Source organism: Procambarus clarkii, chromosome 74 (assembly GCF_040958095.1).
Source record: "Procambarus clarkii isolate CNS0578487 chromosome 74, FALCON_Pclarkii_2.0, whole genome shotgun sequence".
Taxonomy (NCBI): domain Eukaryota; kingdom Metazoa; phylum Arthropoda; class Malacostraca; order Decapoda; family Cambaridae; genus Procambarus; species Procambarus clarkii.
In genome coordinates, this window is record NC_091223.1 from 21,257,004 (window position 1) to 21,268,684 (window position 11,681).

Here is an 11,681-nt window from a genome sequence, read left to right on the forward strand (position 1 = left end):
CGTTAAACGCCTAGAAAGAGATGTTGTTGTCTTGCCTATATACTGGGTTTTTTTGAGCTTACAGTCCCCAAGAGGGCATTTGAAGGCATAGACGACGTTGGTCTCTTTTAAAGCAAGGTCATTGGTTGCTTCACGTTCCAGAAGATAGTGAAGTAATGGCTTTTCTGTTACAGTTTGGCAGAAGATGCACTCTCTCTGTCGGGGTTCACCAATCTCCCAGTTGCATCTGTAACCTAGACGTAGTCTATATAGCCTAACTGCTATTTCCCTGTGGATTCCTTTTGGGATATTTAACCTTTCTAATTTGGTTGCCTGAAGATACCATGTTGCAGATGGCGAACCTTCAGCTATTCTCTGGTGTAGATAGGCTTTGTTGAGATGTGAGAGTTTTTTGGTGATGATGTTTTTTATGTTCTCTAGGCTGGGTTGAATTGTTTTATGTATCACTGGATGACGAGTTGCCAATTTAGCAATTTCATCAGCTTTTTCATTTAATGGGATTCCAATATGGGATGGGATCCAGTTTAAAGTTATGTTGATTCCTTTGCCTTAAGCGACTGTTCCAAGATACAAAATGGTGGAAATTATTTCCACATTATCTTTCCACTGTTTTTGTCCTAGTTTTTGAAGTGCAGCTTTTGAGTCTGTGTGTATGATTGCATTTTGAGTGTTTTGTGCAATCACATATGCGAATGCCTGTTGTATGGCAAACAGCTCAGTTTGGGTTGATGATACTAGTCCTCCCAGTCTCCAATATGCCTGTACGCTGGTCGTGCAAAGAGCAGCGCCAGCACTCTCATTTTCTGTGTCCACCGATCCGTCTGTGAAGATGTGGGTGGCTCCTGCTACTGCTATGCTATACATTTGCTCTTCTATCATGCGCCTTAGGATTGTCGGATCATAGGCAGCCTTTTTCATTGGGAGACTTTCTATTACTATTTTGAAAGTAGGCTCTTCCCACGGCGCGGAAGGAGTGTAATTTGGGTGTGGATGATCACCCTCTCTATCAGGAATCATGTTTTTTAAATGTAGTCTGTTTAGGACTTTTCCTGCTCTTGCAACCCAAGAGTTTCCATTGTTTTGGCCTAGTCCAACCGCCAAGGCCTGCCGTACTGGGATTGGATCAGAAGAAATAATTATCTTACTGATAATTGTACCTGTCCTTTGTGATATTCTTTCTTGTAGAGAGGGCAAACCCGTCTCCAGTCTAATAGTTTCAAGCCTGGTCCACATGGGGGCTCCCAGTGCAGCTCTCATAGCATTGTTTTGGGCAACTTCAAGCTTTTTCCACTGTTGGTGTGATAGATTTATGAGTGCAGGTGCGGCATAATCGATCACTGATCTGACTGCCTGTACATAGTATGTGCGAAGGACTTGCAGATTGGCTCCTCCAGAAAGGGAGGTTAGCGACCTGAGGATTGCCGTCCGGGCCACAGTTCGCTCTCTCAAGTAAGTGACCTCAGCATTAAAATTCATGTGTGTGTCCAGGATGATTCCTAGATACTGATAGGTGTCGACCCATTCTATTGGTTGACCCTGTACTGTGAGTTGGATGTTGGGCTTCGCTATTTTTATGGGCATGGCCTTTGACTTTGAGGGGTTGAGTTTGATCCCAATCTGTTTTGCCTCTTTACTGATGCATTCTAAGCATTTGAGTGCAAGGCGCGCCGCATCCCTTCCTTTTATGATGATGACAAAGTCGTCCGCGTAGTTTAGCAGCCTGCAGTGATGTGGGAGTTTCAACCTCATTATTCTTTCCATTAAACAGTTGAAGAGAAGAGGGCTGAGAATACCTCCTTGCGGTGTACCATTTTCATGTCTTTTGTACTCAGAGACTGTGCCATGAAGTTTTACTCTTGCTTCTCTGTTTATGAGACAGTTTTTGGTCCATGAGAGCAGGTTGCCTCTGACCTCTTTGTCAATGAGGCAGCAGAGAATAGCTGGGGAGCTAGCCAGTTCAAAGGCTTTTTCGAGGTCCAGGAATATCAGCATTCCTGGTCTGTCATTCAAGTGGGCTAACAGAGTTGGAATACATTCCACTGTGCCAACCCCTCTTCTATAGGCATACATATCATGGTGCAGTTTAGGCATTTTCCACTCCAGTCTGTTGAGTGCCATTCTGTCAGCCGTTTTGGCTGCACAGCTTTGGAGAGAGATGGGCCTGGGATTAGCTGGATCTTTGGGTTTTGGGATCGGCACTATGTCTGCTCTATTTCCTGCCCGAAACGTTTGCGTAATAGTGGCTTCCTGCCCGAAACGCTTTGCGTAATAGTGGCTTTAGGCATTGTATGTACTAGCTCTATCTATAAAGCCAACAAACTTTGTAAAATCTCTTTATGTATGTACCTTACCTAAATAAAAATTTTTATTATTATTATATTATTATTCCAAGCAGAAGGTCTAGTTTGAGAAGTCCAGGCTAAATTAATTAACCTTAGGTATGCAGCGTCTCCCTCTGGGCCGAGGTTTCTAATAATTTTATAGGTTATTTTGTCGGCTCCAGGGGATGTATCCTTGGAGTTTTTCTTAGCCCGATTGAGCTCATCCAGTGTGAAGGGGGCATTAGTGTCAGAGACTTCTTCACATGCTGTAAGGATTCTGTGCCACCTTTCTTCCTCTAGTCCGGTCTGTACTGCTAATACATCTGGTGGAAGTTGATTGCTGGCTGCTCTCTCTGCAAACCTGGTTGCCAGTACTTCGGCTTCCTGTTGAGGATCCTTGGGGTTGTAACAAACTAGGCTGTTGTAAGAATTATTCCAGAAGGTTCCAGAAGTTAGAGTAGGGACCTGACCTCTCAACAACGCCCAGTCCCCTGGGAATTAGCAGGTCTGAGTCACAAATGGCGGGCATCTTTGTTCATAGTTTTGTATAATGAACCATCCTATAGTATTCAGTAATTTAGAGAAATTAGCCTTTATTCATTTTGTATTAAAATTGTATTGTATAATAGTACTGGATACAATATCAAGAGTATTCTAATTATTGAGTTTAAGTCACCATCAGTGACGTCACGAATCAGATCTAACTTGTAAGGCGGAGTGACCGGCGGTCATAGGTCATCAGGGTTGACATGTCTACATTTCTCAAAGTTCAATTAACCATTTTGGGGATCGGGAACAGCTCTGCCGTTAGATGCTTGTGTAATTTAATTTCAGTAAAATAATTCAATCAGTCTGGATCAATTCAGTACAAACAGAGGTTAATTGTTATAACTTAAACCTGGCTAAGTAACTGGTAAGCGAGGCGGAAGGATACAATGCTCTAGTCTGGGGTAGACCAGACGAGGGATAGATCAGTGTGGACACAAGAGCAACTGGGAGAGGCCAATCATCTTACCTCTCCCCAAGACCAGCCCAACATCTTTAGCTGGTTGCCCAAGGTATAGTTGCTATGGTTATGTATAGAGATAGTCTCATTGCCATGCAGGTCAAGTAGGGAGTGTTAAAGTGACAGGGAGTGAACATATTTAGATTTTGTTTTAGTTTTTCTTTTAATAAATTAATTAGGTAATAAATTGCATTTTTATTATTTCCATGTGTTTTATGTGTATACTTGTCCTGGTCACGTGGTCCACACGAGGCAGAGTTGGATTGGGCGCCGATTCTAACATCGAATCATGCCCGTGTAATTAATTTCACACTCTTAAGTTTCCACGGTCATCGGTTATAGTGGGGATCAAGCCCCAAGGTTGGTTAATTAGCGTGATCGATCCAGACCTCGATCATTGCTCGTTGTTGCTGGTCTGATGGTGGCAGCGTAGAGGCGACTCTAGGGTTTTGCTCGAAGCCTAGGTCACGTCATACTGGGTGTAGAATCCTAAGTCGGTCAATCGTCTTAGGACCACGTGGCGTGGAGTTGGCTTTGGTAAAAGTTTTGGAGTCCCTTGGTAGAGAATAAAAAGTAAGAATACGGGTAGAGGGAAAAGAAGGAAAGATAAGTAGAGAGGAACCCTAACCCGTGTTACAGGGTGTGGAGCTTTAGGTGTTTTATTCCCTTTGGCTCGGTGAATTTGCTGCCACATCTCTCCGAGAGAGGTGTGTTCATTCAGGTGTGAACACCATTCCAGCCACTTTTGTTCTTTTATTTGTCTGGTCTCTCGATGTACATGTTCCTTGACCTCACAAAGTAAGATCCTGTTGCGGTCACTTGGCTGCTTTTTGTATAGCTTTCTTGTTCTGTTGAGTCTGTGGTTGAGTTCTTTGACACGTTCGCAATAGTACCAATGATCTTTATGGTGTCCGGTGGACTGTTTTTTTCAGTGGGATTGAGTGGTTGGCTGCACTTTGAATCGCTTTGACAAATTCTTGTTCTGCCTGATTAATGTCTTTGGGAAGATCATAGTTTCTTTGCCACTCTGAAATGAGGTTTTGAAATCGGTCCCAGTTTGCTAAAGCAAAGTTCCAGGCTTCAGATGGAGGCGGAGGTGGGGTGGGTAGGTCTAACTGAAGATCAATTTGGACACCATAGTGGTCGCTTGTGAGTGTGGGCTCAACTGACCATGTTGCTGCATCTCTTAGGGAGGCTGAAACGAAGGTTAGGTCTAATCTGCCTCCTTGGATGTGGGTAGGTTCATTCTTGTTTAGGATTTGTATTTCTGGAAGCTGGTCCAGTAGATGTGTAATGTGTATGCCGGCTTCATTTGTTTTGTTCGAGCCCAGTGCCAATCGATGATGGGCATTAAAATCTCCACAAATGATTGTGTTTGTTGTTGTCGCGTGTCCAAATAACACAGAGAGATCCATTTCGGCTTGTGGAGACCTGTACACATTGAACACTTCAAGTTTGTCGTGTCTTAGCTCAATGGTGACTCCCATTACCTCTGTCCCTGCTCCACAATTGGGTGGGCTGGTTATGGATTTGGAGATCAGGTCACATTTTACATAGATTGCACATCCCCTGGATTGCCCATTGATCCATGGAAGGAAGAAGCCTCGATAGCCTGAGATTTTAGGTTCTAATCCGGCTCGAAGCAAGCTCTCCTGTAGTATCAGGATGTCTATGCCCTTGGTTGCTGCTATGCATTGCAAGTGTTGCAATTTAGTGCGCAGTCCTTGCGCATTCCATTGCAGGATCTTTAGAATTCTAGGTTCTTGGAATTTGCTGATAATTCCGTGGTATCCATGGAGTCTGATGAACACGCCATGGAAGTTGCAATTGGTGTATAGGTTCTTAGTGAACCTGGAATTGACTCATCAATGTCGCTTTCCGACGAGCTGGATTCTATCTGCTTTTTATGGGGGTGTCTCCTGCCCTGCTGTCTTGACGGTGTGGATATTACATCTTCGAATTTTTTGAGCTTGTGCTCAATTGTCTTCCGAGTCTCTGTGGTTTGCTTGATTCCATGTGAGGACACTCTCCTGGTCAACAAAGGTGTCCAGCAGCTGGACACCCTCATAAAGACTGAAACAGTATCCTCCCCCGCGATAACAGCTTGATGGTTAAATGCAACCTCAGAATACTGAGAAAAAAAAATTGAACCACTTACGGGCTATTCATGCCCGTGCCACCTCTTGGGTGGCTTAATCTTTATCAATCAATCAATCGTGTAAGTTCTATTCAGTTGTGTATGTGTAAACTAAAGTCTTTGAAAATGTAATAAGTTTTATGAAACGTGCTCAAGTGTCGCGTCAGACTAGAAATAAAAATGAATTTTGAAGAATTGATTTTTGAATTACCACCAACTTTTTCGGTCATATTTAATAATATATGTCTACAGGAAAGACTGCTACCAAAATATACTAATATATATATATATATATATATATATATATATATATATATATATATATATATATATATATATATATATATATATATATATATATATATATATATATATATATATATATTAGTATATTTTGGTAGCAGTCTTTCCTGTAGACATATATTATTAAATATGACCGAAAAAGTAAGATTAATAATTCTAACACGAATTTTCTCAATCTTTCGTACATTACGCTTCACTGTTGGAGGTAAATCAAAAATCACTTCTCCAAAATTCATTTTTATTTCTAGTCTGACGCGACACGGGCGCATTTCGTAAAACTTATTACATTTTCAAAGACTTCACAAATACACAACTGATTAGAACTTGCGTTTCTCTGATTTTATATCTACATTTGAGTGAGGTGGGAAGGGTGATGTGGCATTAACACAAGACAGAACAATAGGGGATATTAATAGGGTATTAAAAGTATCAACACAAGACAGAACAGAAACAATGGGTATTGAATAGAAGTGTTTGTAGAAAGCCTATTGGTCCATATTTCTTGATGCTTCTATATTGGAGCGGAGTCTTGAGGTGGGTAGAATATAGTTGTGCAATAATTGGCTGTTGATTGCTGGTGTTGACTTCTTGATGTGTAGTGCCTCGCAAACGTCAAGCCGCCTGCTATCGCTGTATCTATCGATGATTTAAACAACACAGAAATCATCGATAGATACAGCGATAGCAGGCGGCTTGACGTTTGCGAGGCACTACACATCAAGAAGTCAACACCAGCAATCAACAGCCAATTATTGCACAACTATATTCTACCCACCTCAAGACTCCGCTCCAATATAGAAGCATCAAGAAATATGGACCAATAGGCTTTCTACAAACACTTCTATTCAATACCCATTGTTTCTGTTCTGTCTTGTGTTGATACTTTTAATACCCTATTAATATCCCCTATTGTTCTGTCTTGTGTTAATGCCACATCACCCTTCCCACCTCACTCAAATGTAGATATAAAATCAGAGAAACGCAAGTTCTAATCAGTTGTGTATTTGTGAAGTCTTTGAAAATGTAATAAGTTTTACGAAACGTGCCCGTGTCGCGTCAGACTAGAAATAAAAATGAATTTTAGAGAAGTGATTTTTGATTTACCTCCAACAGTGAAGCGTAATGTACGAAAGATTGAGAAAATTCGTGTTAGAATTATTAATCTTACTTTTTCGGTCATATTTAATAATATATATATATATATGTCGTACCTAGTAGCCAGAACTTACTTCTATGCCTACTATGCAAGGCCAGATTTGCCTAATAAGCCAAGTTTTCATGAATTAATTGTTTTTCGTCTACCTAACCTACTTAACCTAACCTTACCTAACTTTTTCGGCTACCTAACCAAACCTAACCTATAAAGATAGGTTAGGTTAGGTTAGGTAGGGTTGGTTAGGTTCGGTCATATATCTACGTTAATTTTAACTCCAATAAAAAAAAAAATTGACCTCATTCGTAATGTAATGGGTAGCTTTATCATTTCATAAGAAAAAAGTTAGAGAAAATATATTAATTCAGGAAAACTTGGCTTATTAGGCAAATCAGGCCATGCATAGTAGGCCGAGAAGTGCGTTCTGGCTATTAGGTACGACATATATATATATATATATATATATATATATATATATATATAGATATATATATATATATATATATATATATATATATATGTATATATATATGTGTATATATATATATATATATATATATATATATATATATATATATATATATATATATATATATATATATATATATGTCGTACCTAGTAGCCAGAACTCACTTTTTGGCCTACTATGCAAGGCCCGATTTGCCTAATAAGCCAAGTTTTCCTGAATTAATATATTTTTTCTAATTTTTTTCTTATGAAATGATAAAGCTACCCATTTCATTATGTATGAGGTCAATTTTTTTTTATTGGAGTTAAAATTAACGTAGATATATGACCGAACCTAACCAACCCTACCTAACCTAACCTAACCTATCTTTATAGGTTAGGTTTGGTTAGGTAGCCCAAAAAGGTAGGTTAGGTTAGGTTAGGTAGGTTAGGTAGTCGAAAAACAATTAATTCATGAAAACTTGGCTTATTAGGCAAATCGGGCATTGCATAATAGGCTGAGAAGTGAGTTGTGGCTACTAGGTACGACATATATATATATATATATATATATATATATATATATATGTCGTACCTAGTAGCCAGAACTCACTTCTCAGCCTACTATTCAAGGCCCGATTTGCCTAATAAGCCAAGTTTTCCTGAATTAATATATTTACTATAATTTTTTTCTTATGAAATGATAAAGCAACCCTTTTCTCTATGTATGAGGTCAATTTTTTTTTATTGGAGTTAAAATTAACGTAGATATATGACCGAACCTAACCAACCCTACCTAACCTAACCTAACCTATATTTATAGGTAAGGTTAGGTTAGGTAGCCAAAAAAGCTAGGTTAGGTAGGTTAGGTAGACGAAAAAACATTAATTCATGAAAACTTGGCTTATTAGGCAAATCGGGCCTTGAATAGTAGGCTGAGAAGTGCGTTCTGGCTATTAGGTACGACATATATATATATATATATATATATATATATATATATATATATATATATATATGTCGTACCTAGTAGCCAGAACGCACTTCTCAGCCTACTATTCAAGGCCCAATTTGCCTAATAAGCCAAGTTTTCATGAATTAATTGTTTTTCGACTACCTAACCTACCTAACCTAACCTAACCTAACTTTTTCGGCTACCTAACCTAACCTAACCTATAAAGATAGGTTAGGTTAGGTTAGGTAGGGTTGGTTAGGTTCGGTCATATAACTACGTTAATTTTAACTGCAATAAAAAAAATTGACCTCATACATAATGAAATGGGGTAGCTTTATCATTTCATAAGAAAAAAATTAGAGAAAATATATTAATTCATGAAAACTTGGCTTATTAGGCAAATCGGGCCTTGCATAGTAGGCTGAGAAGTGTGTTCTGGCTACTAGGTACGACATATATATATATATATATATATATATATATATATATATATATATGTCGTACCTAATAACCAGAACGTACTTCTCGGCCTACTATGCAAGGCCCGATTTGCCTAATAAGCCAAGTTTTCATGAAATACTTATTTTTCGACTACCTAACCTACCTAACCTAACCTAACCTAACTTTTTCGGCTACCTAACCTAACCTAACCTATAAAGATAGGTTAGGGTAGGTTAGGTAGGGTTGGTTAGGTTTGGTCATATATCTACGTTAATTTTAACTACAATAAAAAAAAATTGACCTCATACATAATGAAATGGGTAGGTTTATCATTTCATAAGAAAAAAATACAGAAAATATATTAATTCAGGAAAACTTGGCTTATTAGGCAAATCAGGCCTTGCATAGTAGGCCGAGAAGTACGTTCTGGCTACTAGGTACGACATATATATATATATATATATATATATATATATATATATATATATATATATATATATATATATATATATATATATATATATATATATATATATATATATATGTCGTACCTAATAGCCAGAACGCACTTCTCAGCCTACTATTCAAGGCCCGATTTGCCTAATAAGCCAGGTTTTCATGAATTAATGTTTTTTCGTCTACCTAACCTACCTAACCTAACCTAACCTAGCTTTTTTTGGCTACCTAACCTAACCTTACCTATAAATATAGGTTAGGTTAGGTTAGGCAGGGTTGGTTAGGTTCAGTCATATATCTACGTTAATTTTAACTCCAATAAAAAAAAATTGACCTCATACATAGAGAAAAGGGTTGCTTTATCATTTCATAAGAAAAAAATTATAGTAAATATATTAATTCAGGAAAACTTGGCTTATTAGGCAAATCGGGCCTTGAATAGTAGGCTGAGAAGTGAGTTCTGGCTACTAGGTACGACATATATATATATATATATATATATATATATATATATATATATATATATATATATATATATATATATATATATATATATGTCGTACCTAGTAGCCAGAACTCACTTCTCAGCCTACTTTTCAAGGCCCGATTTGCCTAATAAGCCAAGTTTTCCTGAATTAATATATTTACTATAAATTTTTTCTTATGAAATGATAAAGCAACCCTTTTCTCTATGTATGAGGTCAATTTTTTTTTATTGGAGTTAAAATTAACGTAGATATATGACCGAACCTAACCAACCCTACCTAACCTAACCTAACCTATATTTATAGGTAAGGTTAGGTTAGATAGCCAAAAAAAGCTAGGTTAGGTTAGGTTAGGTAGGTTAGGTAGACGAAAAAACATTAATTCATGAAAACTTGGCTTATTAGGCAAATCGGGCCTTGAATAGTAGGCTGAGAAGTGCGTTCTGGCTATTAGGTACGACATATATATATATATATATATATATATATATATATATATATATGTCGTACCTAGTAGCCAGAACTCACTTTTTGGCCTACTATTCAAGGCCCGATTTGCCTAATAAGCCAAGTTTTCCTGAATTAATATATCTTTTCTAATTTTTTTCTTATGAAATGATAAAGCTACCCATTTCATTATGTATGAGGTCATTTTTTTTTATTGGAGTTAAAATTAACGTAAATATATGACCGAACCTAACCAACCCTACCTAACCTAACCTAACCTATCTTTATAGGTTAGGTTTGGTTAGGTAGCCGAAAAAGTTAGGTTAGGTTAGGTTAGGTAGGTTAGGTAGTCGAAAAACAATTATTTCATGAAAACTTGGCTTATTAAGCAAATCGGGCCTTGCATAGTAGGCTGAGAAGTGCGTTCTGGCTATTAGGTACGACATATATATATATATATATATATATATATATATATGTCGTACCTAGTAGCCAGAACACACTTCTCGGCCTACTATGCAAGGCCCGATTTGCCTAATAAGCCAAGTTTTCCTGAATTAATATATTTTCTCTATTTATTTTCTTATGAAATGATAAAGCTACCTATTTCATTATGTATGAGGTCAATTTTGTTTTATTGGAGTTAAAATTAACCTAGATATATGACCGAACCTAACCAACCCTACCTAACCTAACCTAATCTATCTTTATAGGTTAGGTTAGGGTTGGTAGCCGAAAAAGTTAGGTTAGGTTAGGTAGGTTAGGTAGTAGAAAAACAATTAATTCATGAAAACTTGGCTTATTAGGCAAATTGGGCCTTGCATAGTAGGCTGAGAAGTGCATTCTGGCTACTAGGTATGACATATATATATATATATATATATATATATATATATATATATATATATATATATATATATATATATATATATATATATATGTCGTACCTAGTAGCCAGAACGCACTTCTCAGCCTACTATGCAAGGCCCGATTTGCCTAATAAGCCAAGTTTTCATGAATTCATATATTTTTTCTAATTTTTTTCTTATGAAATGATAAAGCTACCCATTTCATTATGTATGAGGTCAATTTTAATTTATTGGAGTTAAAATTAACGTAGATATATGACCGAACCTAACCAACCCTACCTAACCTAATCTAACCTATCTTTATAGGTTAGGTTAGGTTATGTAGCAGAAAAAGTTAGGTTAGGTTAGGTTAGGTAGTCGAAAAACAATGAATTCTTGAAAACTTGGCTTATTAGGCAAATCGGGCCTTGCATAGTAGGCTGAGAAGTGCGTTCTGGCTACTAGGTACGACATGTATATATATATATATATATATATATATATATATATATATATATATATATATATATATATATATATATGTCGTACCTAATAGCCAGAACGCACTTCTCAGCCTACTATGCAAGGCCCGATTTGCCTAATAAGCCAAGTTTTCCTGAATTGATATATTTTCTCTAATTTTTTTCTTATGAAATGATAAAGATACCCATTTCATTATGTA